A 10,661-nucleotide genomic window follows, 5' to 3' on the forward strand; every position below is an offset into this window, starting at 1 on the left:
TTTTTTTTTGCCCTTAATTGTTGGTGTAAAGGTAAAATTTCCAAGCTGAATCTAAGCCGCAGAGCCTGAGTTAAAGTGTAAAAGACCAGGCATCCTAAAGTTTCCAAAGTGCAGGGATTGGGTTAAAAAGTAAAAGACTAGTATTGTTAGAGTCCCTCTGCTACCCCCAAAACCTGTAATCCCTGTAGTTGTTAGAACAATGAGGGAACTGCCTAGTAAATGTCTCCATTGATTCCCTGGTTGATTAATAGCTAAGGGCTCTAGGTAGCATGGCACGTACGCATCTAGGCCCCAGAACCAATCAGTTTAAATGTGTACCCCACTTAGAAATGACCAATCATCTCTGCCTAAATTGTTCCCGCCAATGTATGTACTAATCATGTTTCAGAATTGTTGTTCAATTTTCCCGCGCCTTATGATGATTTGTTCTGATGCATGCAAAGCCCCCCACCCTCTCCAAAAAGTGTACTTAAGCTCCACCTGCCCTCCGCTCTGGGCTCTGGGCTGCTCTCCCTTCTTGAGTGAGCACAGAGTCCCAGCGCGCTGGAACAGGATCCTCAATAAACTTCCCCCTGCGATTGCATGAAGTGAGTCTCTTGTGTGGTCTCTCCCCTCCGACGCTTCGCTGCACCCCAACATTTTGGTGCATTGGCCGGGAACTGCGCATCGCCGGACAGGGAGACCCTAACAACGGACTACTTCGGGGGTAAGTAAGGCGCCATTCTCTTTCCCTCTCTCTCTCTTTCTTCCCTCTTTCTTCCCCTTCTCTCCTCTTTATTTTTGTTTTTGCGATCGCTCAGGTTCTGGTCTCTGGCTCAGTGGCGGGCGTAAGTCCCCAGGGAACGTAAGTTCCCAGAGCCTCGGGTGGGGTTGGCAGTGTGTGTGTGTGGCTGTCAGTGGAGAGCGTAAGGCTCCCCCTGGCGGTGGCAGGCAGACGTGCCTAGGCGCCACAAAGCCACTCCCTCCTTAGGACGCTCTGGAGGGTAGAGGGGGAACAGGAGTGCCCCCCCATCAGGTAGAGGGGCGGACGGACCCTCGTCGGTGTATTTTGCTGCCAACCCGTCTGGATTTGCCGGCAACTCTTTTTGTCAGGTTGAGTTTACTGCCTGTCTTTAATCTTTGCTTCTGGACTTGTGTTAACCGTTTACTGTGTGTGTGTCCGTGTTTGCGTCACGTTTGTGTTGTCTCTCTGCGCTTCAGAGTGGCCCACCCTCAGAGTTGAATGGCCCCCTTCATCTCTCTCTCTCTAATCTGCAAAGTCAGAGATATTGTCTTTCAGCCAGGCCGCATGGCCATCTAGAACATGGCTTCTAACCTTTCAGGACATCTGCGAATCTCTTCCTGCATGCGTGGGGTCCGTGCAGTCCGCTGGGAGGATTCCACCAGGCGGTATGGCAGATCTGTCCTGTCCCTGTTCCGGTCCCTCCACCCGCCTGTCCTCTCCGCCCCCTGGCCGTCTCCCGAGAAGGGGGGGTCGCGGCGGATTGGCGGACAGAATCAGGGGTGAGGTCGGCGGGGGACCGCCCCTTCTCCCGCTCCTCTGCCGGCAACCGGCTGCAACCACAGCGGGGTGGGAGGGGTCGGAGACGGAGTTGGTAAGGGACTGCCCCACCTCTGTCCGCCCGGCAAGCAAAAAAAAAAAAAAAAAAGCGGCGCTGGGGCACCGGCCCTCTCCCTCCCTCGTGGGGGTAGAAGGGACCAGGTCCCCAAATCCCCCCCGAGTGTTACAGCCCTCCTCGGCCGCAGTGATCACGGGCCAAAGAAGCGAACGGGTCTTTCTGGAGTCAGGCTGCTTAAAAATGCAGCCCAAGGCGGGTGATAAATTCCGTCTAAGGCTAAATACTGAGGCTAGGGAAACAATGTTTCCTTTCCCTCCCATAACGGGCTTGAGTGCAAATAGAGCTGCCTGCTGGGGATTTAACAACTTTGACATCTCGCTTTGACTTTTCTCAAAGCCCTGTCTTCATTATTAAATTGGTGTCAATTGGCTTTAGAGACGGGAACCAAATTTTCAGTCACAAATTTTAACACTCCTGAGGAAACTTTTAAGGAGTCTCCACTCTGCTTTCTTGGGGAAGCCTAGCACTCGAAACAACTGCAAGCAGAGGATGAGCTTTTTGGGAGCTGGTTACTAAAAATAAGGGAAAAAAAAATTGCCTAGTTCCTAAGGTCAAACCAAACTGGAGGAGCTGATCTGCGGGTGAGAGATAAGATTAAGGGACTCCCAGCAGCTGCCAGAACCATTTAGTTCTGGGGAGTGTCCTCAATCCTTATCTACATCTTAAAGATTAAGCCACCTCTGTTTACTTAAAAATAAGGGACACTGAATGCAGTAAAGCCAGCCACACTGAGACCCTTAATTTTACACCTATAGTTGCCCCTACGTGAAAACATCTGGTCCACTTATGGGGAAGTCTATGGTGCTACTGATGGGAGTCATAATTAAATGAAAGTTCAAAACCTGGAGAGGTATTTTCTTATCTGGTTGTCTGATTGTTTCTTAGGGATAATCTAGGTTAAATGTGTGTCTAAAAAAATTAATTTTTTATTGTAACAATCTGGTATCTAAATGGGTTTCTAAGGCATTGCACTATCTTGCAGTTAAAAGTTGGGTTTAAGCAAATTGTTTAGTTTGATTTCAGAAAGTTCATGCTAAAAAAAAACTTAAATACTTGGGAAAAAAAAAATTAAAGGGTTTCAATTTTTGAACTGGGTAGCCTAAGGAGATTTCATTAGATATACAGTGCATTGATTTGAGCAAGAATAGTAAATTATGATATGGTATTTGTTTCTCTCAGTGTGTAAGACTTAGGAAAAAGTGTTAAATTAAAACGTTGGTCTGGCTTATTACAATAACATTAGATAATTAAATACCAACAGTCTTAGAAATTTTCAAAGCTTAATTTTAGATATACATGGTAGTGTGTGGGCAAATTTAATGTAACTTAATGCTACTTTAAAAACTTCAGAAAAAGCAAAGTGGCTTAGGGGTCCTAAAGAAATTTCTTCTGATGGTAGAGATCCTATTTCTAGTTTTATGTGAACAAGTTTTTCTAGTGTAAAAAGATATGAAATTTTAGAAATTGCTTCTTAAATTTGTAATTATAACTTAAGGTTAAAATGCGTTAGGCCTAAAGTGTCTGCACAAAATAGCAGTTTCTCCCTGCTCCTTCCAGATCTTAGCCAGGGCTTAAGCCGATATGCAAACAGAAGCAGCTTGGAGCTCAGGCCCAAGAAAAGAAAAAAAAAAAAAGAGAATAAAAGTGTCTTTTTACCTGAACTCAAACTAGACCAAACCAAGAAGTAAATTGTGTGGTATTTACTAACTACTGGCCAGTCATCTTTTTTTTTTAGGACTCTTGTTTTTCTTAGATTCTGTATTTTTTTGAGCTCGTAATTCTGATCCTGAGGACCTAAGTTAATGTTTTTCTGATCAGTGGAGTTTTTTTTAAAAAAAAAAACAAAACAAAAACAAAAACATTGCAATGGAGATTTCATCTGCGAAAAGCTACGAGGCCTTTATTATTGTTATGTGTGCACACTCCTGTTATGTGTTGTATGTCGGTATGTCTGTATGTGTGTATGTCCATATATCCTGCAGTGATATAACAATTGCCAGATGAGGAGCGCTCCTGAAAAATTAAAAATAGATCCAAATATCTTTAATTAACGTGATTCAAATGGTTCAATTTAGATTGGGTAAACAGATAAAAGTAAAGATGTCCTTAAAATTAAACTTATAAGTTTCTCTAGGTGTTAAAAAAAGGCCCTAATAAAATGTTAACTCTGCTTAAATTCAAAGGTTGGCAAGTATTGTTTCAAAATGTGAACAAAAGGAGGTTAATAGATGAAAAGGAAAAACTAAAAGGTTCTAGGTATGGATCTGATAAAAAAAAAATTTTGTATCACTAGATAGGAGAGTCTATGTGACTAAGTAATCAAGAGGGTTTAAGTAAGGGATAAAGGAGGTTTATGTAAATTGGTTATGTGTATAAGTTTTTGAGTAAGTTACACAACTATGGTTAAACAACAACTGTTATTTTTCAATACTTTCTTGTGCTCTCTTGCTCTGAATAATGAAGTTCCTTCAAATCCGATTGCAGAAAGTCTCAAATTAAACTTCCAACCAGCTTCTGCTTAGGCACTTCCAGTCTCTGACGACCGATGGACCCCCAGCATCTTCAAGAGAACAATTCACTCAGTGCTGAAGCTCACTACCAGGCACGATGGAATACAGCCGACATGGGACAGCGGGAAACAACAAGTTCAGAGAACCTCTTAATCTGCCATCCTGGATTCATGAGTCTTTATGTTCTTTTAAGCTTCCTCATGGTCCTTGGTCTCTTCTGTCAGTCCCCCAACATGGAACTTCTGCCAGAAATTGATCTTTGCTCTAATTTTTATCTTCATTCTGTTTTTATTTGCTCTGATCTTCTTCAGGTGCTGGTGATGATATCTGAAAAAAAAACTTGCCAATAGACGGGTTGCCTGCCATTTATCCAAGCCCTGCCATCTCCCCCTTAGTCATTTCTTTGGAAGCCAAACTTGGTTGGCGTGGGATCATCAGTGTAATTGTGATGTTACTGGTGTGTTCGTGTCTTCCAGGTGTACAGGTCTGTAGGGTAGAAGCTTTACAAGCTGGTGTCCTAAAGTTGTATGGTAATTTTAGGATCAAAGAAAAAAAACATGTTGGAAATTTATTTATCATTTGTGTTCTATAACTGGACTTGTTATCAGTAAGATATGTAAATTTCTATGTTACTTTCTACACTGAGATATAATTTAAATGTATTTTTAAGACAATGAGAGCCTAATCTGGGTAAAGGTTTTATTGTAAAACACAGAAGTACTTTGCTACTTTCCTACAAGAGGTTAAAAGCTTTCAGCCTTTCCTTAATTCATGTTTTAGGTGTGATATTATGTTGTGGTAGCTAATGTCCATGTAAACTTGAGCAACAGTTTATGTAGGCTTTGTAAAATGATGTCTAAAAAGCAAAGATCAGCTTCAGAACTATAGTATTTAAGATTTATAAAGAGCCCTGCCTTACTTGAGATAAAACTCTATGTCCCATCTCACTACATGTAAAAGTGACTATGAAAGAAATAGACCAGATTTCAGTGCATTTAAGGTTGTGTTCAAAAGCTGGTTTTTGTCACGATTGCCAGGACCTCAAACAGGGGATTATAATGTATAACTCTGCCAAAATTCAAGGTAGCTATTACATAACTAAATATGTTTTTATCCTAGTTAGTTTTGTTTTGTAGTTTGCTTTTAGATGGTCTAAGGATTGCCTGTTAATGTTTTAAAGAGGTACTGCTTTAAGAGCTCACAACCTGGGTTAACTTAGGATGGGGAGTTATCACCTACAGGATAGAGAGATAGACATTGAGGTTTAGTGCCCTTAATATAAGGCTGTTGACTTATTTGCTGGATGTTTAAGATTAAGTTTTAAAATTAAAAACTTGGCTCTTGCCCTCTGAGTCAGTCTGAATCAGGGAATAGGGAACTTTTCCAAAGGGCTCTGCAACTCTAGGCCACATAACCTCCTGATCAGGGAGATTAATGAGACCAGTGGAGGACAGAAAGCCAATCAGTGCATTTGCTGTGAAGAGGAGGGTCATCAGAGAAGGGAGACATCCCTGATGCTTCTGAGGGAAGCCGTATGGTCAAGCAAGGCCTGGACCCATCCTAGCGCAAATGGCACTAGCAGAACTGAGAAGCTGCTGTGAAGTTCCCGAGGACTCCCCAGGGTAATTCAGGTGACTGTTAATAAACAGGTGGAAACAAAGTCAGTTTGACTTGCTTCATCTTAAACACTTAGCAAAGACAGTCAAAGCCAAAGCACAGCTGTTCCTGGACATTTTAAATGATAATAATAGTTAAATGTAACTTCCAAAAATAAGTAAACTGGAGGCTACAAAAAAAAGATTCTTAGACAGAAATGCCTGATAACTGTCAAAGGGACTGCTAGAGTAGTTTTAGTCTAAGGCCTTTATTTCTAGCCAAGGCAGGTAGGCTTGATGTTTGCTAATATGGATACCCAGCCCTAAGTAGTAAAATTAAAGATTTCTCTATTAGACACAAAGGTCATACTAGTAAAAGGATTTTGCAGAATCAGATGGCATTAAATTATTAGACTATATCTTAAGGAAAAAGATATCTGTAACCCTAGATGTTGGTTGTTGTATTTACATTCCTGATATTTCTGGCAATGTGACAAATATCCTTAAAGATTTACATGCTCAGATAGAAGCCATGTCCTCAGCAACTTTGTTATGGAAACAATATCTTAGCTTCTGGTTCTTGGTACTTCCTGGTGGAAAACATTGTTAGTCTCTGTCTTTGCCATCATACTCATTGGCATATTCCTGTGCTATGGCATTTATTGCTGCATCAATATGGTTCCAGTACTAATGAATTCTTGTTTCTCTTGTAGACCAACCATCACTCAAATGGCCCTCCAGCCTATTACTCCTCAATTGGACTTTTATCATGGATCACTCGATAGACCCGATACTTTTAGGGGGGACTCTGAACTGCTTGCCCCACGCCGTCCCTTTTCAGCCTGAAGAAGCCAGAAAGATTCTCTTCGTCCCCCTTCCTCACAGAAGTAAGGAGTTCCCAAATTAGAGGGGGGAATGAAGCCAGATTTAAAGTTAGGTAGTCAGTGTAGCTAGACAAATCGGGATCTAATACCGAGTGAAATCTAAAATGGAGGCCATGCTGAAATTGATTCCAGGAAACGCAGGACAACTCATGGTAATCAGGCAGCAATATGCTCCACTGGCAGAAATGGAAAATGAGACCTTCCAATAATTTTGATTCAGTACTTTTAAGATTAAAAGTAGTCAGAAAAAGGAGTGGGGAATGTAAAGGTAAAATTTCCAAGCTGAATCTAAGCCGCAGAGCCTGAGTTAAAGTGTAAAAGACCAGGCATCCTAAAGTTTCCAAAGTGCAGGGATTGGGTTAAAAAGTAAAAGACTAGTATTGTTAGAGTCCCTCTGCTACCCCCAAAACCTGTAATCCCTGTAGTTGTTAGAACAATGAGGGAACTGCCTAGTAAATGTCTCCATTGATTCCCTGGTTGATTAATAGCTAAGGGCTCTAGGTAGCATGGCACGTACGCATCTAGGCCCCAGAACCAATCAGTTTAAATGTGTACCCCACTTAGAAATGACCAATCATCTCTGCCTAAATTGTTCCCGCCAATGTATGTACTAATCATGTTTCAGAATTGTTGTTCAATTTTCCCGCGCCTTATGATGATTTGTTCTGATGCATGCAAAGCCCCCCACCCTCTCCAAAAAGTGTACTTAAGCTCCACCTGCCCTCCGCTCTGGGCTCTGGGCTGCTCTCCCTTCTTGAGTGAGCACAGAGTCCCAGCGCGCTGGAACAGGATCCTCAATAAACTTCCCCCTGCGATTGCATGAAGTGAGTCTCTTGTGTGGTCTCTCCCCTCCGACGCTTCGCTGCACCCCAACATTGGCACAACTACACAGCACAGCATCCTGCATCCAACCTGCTCCTGTTTTACCTCACAGATATTCACAATGATTCCATGGCAACCTGAAAGCTTCCTGTGCCTGAAATTTTTCCCACTGGAGACTGTCCCCTCCCACACCTTCATGGACACCCACGTCTAGGAAAGCCCTTTGGTGTAGGGGGATTCATTTTGACATATTCATACATGCATGGAGTATAGCGTGTTCCATTTTAATCCTCAGTACTTATAATTTGCTCCATTTGAATCTCCAGTACTTCTAGTTTCCCTCCTTTCCTTTCTCCCCCTGTTCTCAGTCATCTACAGATCTTCTATTTATCTATTTTTAAACTGGTGCTTTATAGATAGACAGAGGGTGGAATTCACGTGAATATTTGTATATGTACATAGCATTTTTGGATCAATATCATTCCAGAGTTGTTTCCCTTTACCCCTCCTTTTTCTCTTCCCTTCTGTGCCCTTCCTCTGCTCCACTGATCCCCTTTCTATTTTCATGTTAATTTGAACCATCCTTGTTTTCCACCCTGGTCAGAATCACACTGCACATTATGCATTCTGGCTTTTATCAAGTCAGGGTATTGTGATATGCTGCATTGCACCTATCTTTATTTCTGTCAGGAAATCAGTGTTGGAAATTTGAAGGGTCGGAATTGTGGCATTTTGTGAATATTAATCTACAAATTTAGAGTTTTTTGACAGGAGGATTGACTTAACTGAACATTTAATATTGAGTAATGAGCAAACTTGAAGTGCAAAAAAAAAAACAAAAACCCTGTTTATTTATCGAATGTCAACTGTATGTCAGGTATCATTCTGGATGCCAGTGTACAAGGGGGGAGCAGATTCCTTTTGCTCTTAGAGCAGATAATATAGTAGGGAAAAACATGCATTGAACAGGTAACTACTTAAACAGTAGGCCTTATGAACACAGAGTTGGAAGATCTAATAAAACATTTGCTATTTTACTATGACATCATAAGAGAGAAACAATGCAGCATATTGAATATCTTAAATCAGAAAAGCCTTGAAATATAAATTATTTTTAGATTGAAATACAGTGTTCTCCTAGAAGTAGCTTAATTTTTTAGAAAATTATAACAAATCTAACCTTCTAATGATGAAAAATGTCAATAAATTCAGCAGACTCCAGGTCCGGTAGGCCTTCATGGGTTAATGATAGGGTTTAGAAATGAGCCTAGTTTTTTGAGAAGGCCATAAGAACTTGGTGGAGATCGGGGTTCAGTATGGAAATACACAGGAAAAGAGTCCTTAGGGAAAGCATTATTATTCAGCAAATTTGAGATAGTCATCATGGCTCAGCTTCAGACTCTTCTACTAGAAAAGTACTTAAATTTAACAAAATATCCATGCAGGCAAAAGAAAATCTTTGTCTTCTTTTGGACAAATGCCTGACTAAACAGATGCACTTTTCCTAATGTCCTAGACTGCCAACTTATTTGTGTGCTTTGGACCAGAAGATAAAAGATTTCAGAGCTCACTACTTTTATAGAAGAAACTCTTATTTTTTATAGCTTATAAGTCTAACTCTAGAAATTTTCCTTAGTAAAACATCAGTAAGGTCTGCATACCCCAGGCCTAGTCTGAGTACATAGATTAACGATCAACACATTATAGTGCACTTTGAAGGAAATCATCTGGCAGGCCACAGGGCACAGGTCTGATACACTAGAGGGAAATTTTCCGAGTGGTTTTTCAAAGACAATATAAATATTGCTCATCTTATCAGTTTAGTTCATTTGCATTCACATTAAAGGAAATAATAAAGATTTTGCAAGGTTTGTCCAAAAGTGCAGAACTAAACAAGGATAAGGCATTATGATGGTATCATTTTATAGGCAATCTATATGGTAGTAGCAACTCTGTTACTATCTAGAAGAAGCAACCATTATCTGGTCAAAAAACTTAATGGTCCCATAGTCCAACTGTGCATTTACCTGAAAGCAACATTTCTGTTAAACTGACTCCTTCTGTACCCTCTCTGAAGCTGTAGACTTTTGCAAGTGATCCCAACTCTAAAGTCTTTGTATATTAATATGGACCACATACTATTAATCTAGTGGTGTGGTAAATTTCACACAACGTGTGAGTATGTGAAATAGGTAATTTTAGATGAGTCAACTCATCTAAAGGAAACAATCTTTCTCCAATATCTTTGTGCTTTCACTTCTGGGCACAAAGGGGAAATAGCTCTTTCTGGGAACTTCCCTATCCAGTGTCCTATAAATGTATTTAATGTCATCGTCATTGGCACTGGCTTGGAACTCAGTGAGACTGGAGTTCTGTCAATTATTAGTGGTGGTCTCTTGACAAGATTTTAACCTCTGTGAGTGAATTGACTGATGTATATTATGGGGACTAGGAAGGAGCTTCCACCAGGGTAAGAAGGAAAGAGAGATAGGAGAGTTCCCGGAAGCCCTTCTTGTAGATTGTGATTCCTCGAGAATTGCTGAATCCTGAATCTGAATTTTCCAAGATACCAATGTCTATATATAAACTGTGTCAACTGCTGCCAGTTGACTGATGAAGCATCAATCTGTGGCTTTATGACTGAGGAATGGGAAAAGTAAGGTGGACACTGCTGGGGACTGAGGAGCCAAGCGAGGACTCCACTATTTTTTCTTTTATGATCAGATAAATAACAGCTTCATTATATTGTATTGGGAATCAATCAATAAACAGAGAGGTAGTAATTTATGCTGAAAAGAAAGGGACAAAATACAGCCTACATCCTTGAGTTAGGATCTCAGAGGCAGAGTGGATGGAGTGTAATGTTCAAGAGAAAGTACAGTTCTTTGCCTAAATCTTCCCATCTGTTCTCAGAAAAATTGATATTTTTTGATAAGCTGATTATTTAATAGAGCTGTTTTATCTCCATGCTTTTGTAGTTCTCATTTTCCATGCCTGGAATGTACATAACACTCATTGTTTTAAGGTTAAAATTCTTTCAAAACCTACATTAATTTCCCCTTTCCTAATGAAGTTAACTCCAACCAAGAGACCATCTAAAAGCAGCAAGTAGATACCACTGAGAACCTAAAGTATTCGCTAAAGTTGGGAATGAATTTGAATTTGATTTCAGTTATTAGCTAAAGTAAATAGCATATCATATTAGTTTTCATGATTTTCACTTTGGGTGGC

The 10,661-nt window shown here is 40.7% G+C and overlaps 1 long non-coding RNA gene across 1 annotated transcript in view; it reads left to right on the plus strand.

Moving 5' to 3' along the window:
• LOC144366008 (uncharacterized) overlaps positions 1-7,428 on the plus strand; it is a 113,766-nt gene extending 106,338 nt beyond the window's left edge. The window contains exon 2 of the long non-coding RNA XR_013424791.1: positions 4,104-7,428. This is a non-coding gene — a long non-coding RNA (uncharacterized LOC144366008). The remainder of the gene's footprint in view (positions 1-4,103) is intronic.
• Positions 7,429-10,661: the final 3,233 nt, after the last annotated feature.

Source organism: Ictidomys tridecemlineatus, chromosome 8 (genome assembly GCF_052094955.1).
Source record: "Ictidomys tridecemlineatus isolate mIctTri1 chromosome 8, mIctTri1.hap1, whole genome shotgun sequence".
NCBI classification, from domain to species: domain Eukaryota; kingdom Metazoa; phylum Chordata; class Mammalia; order Rodentia; family Sciuridae; genus Ictidomys; species Ictidomys tridecemlineatus.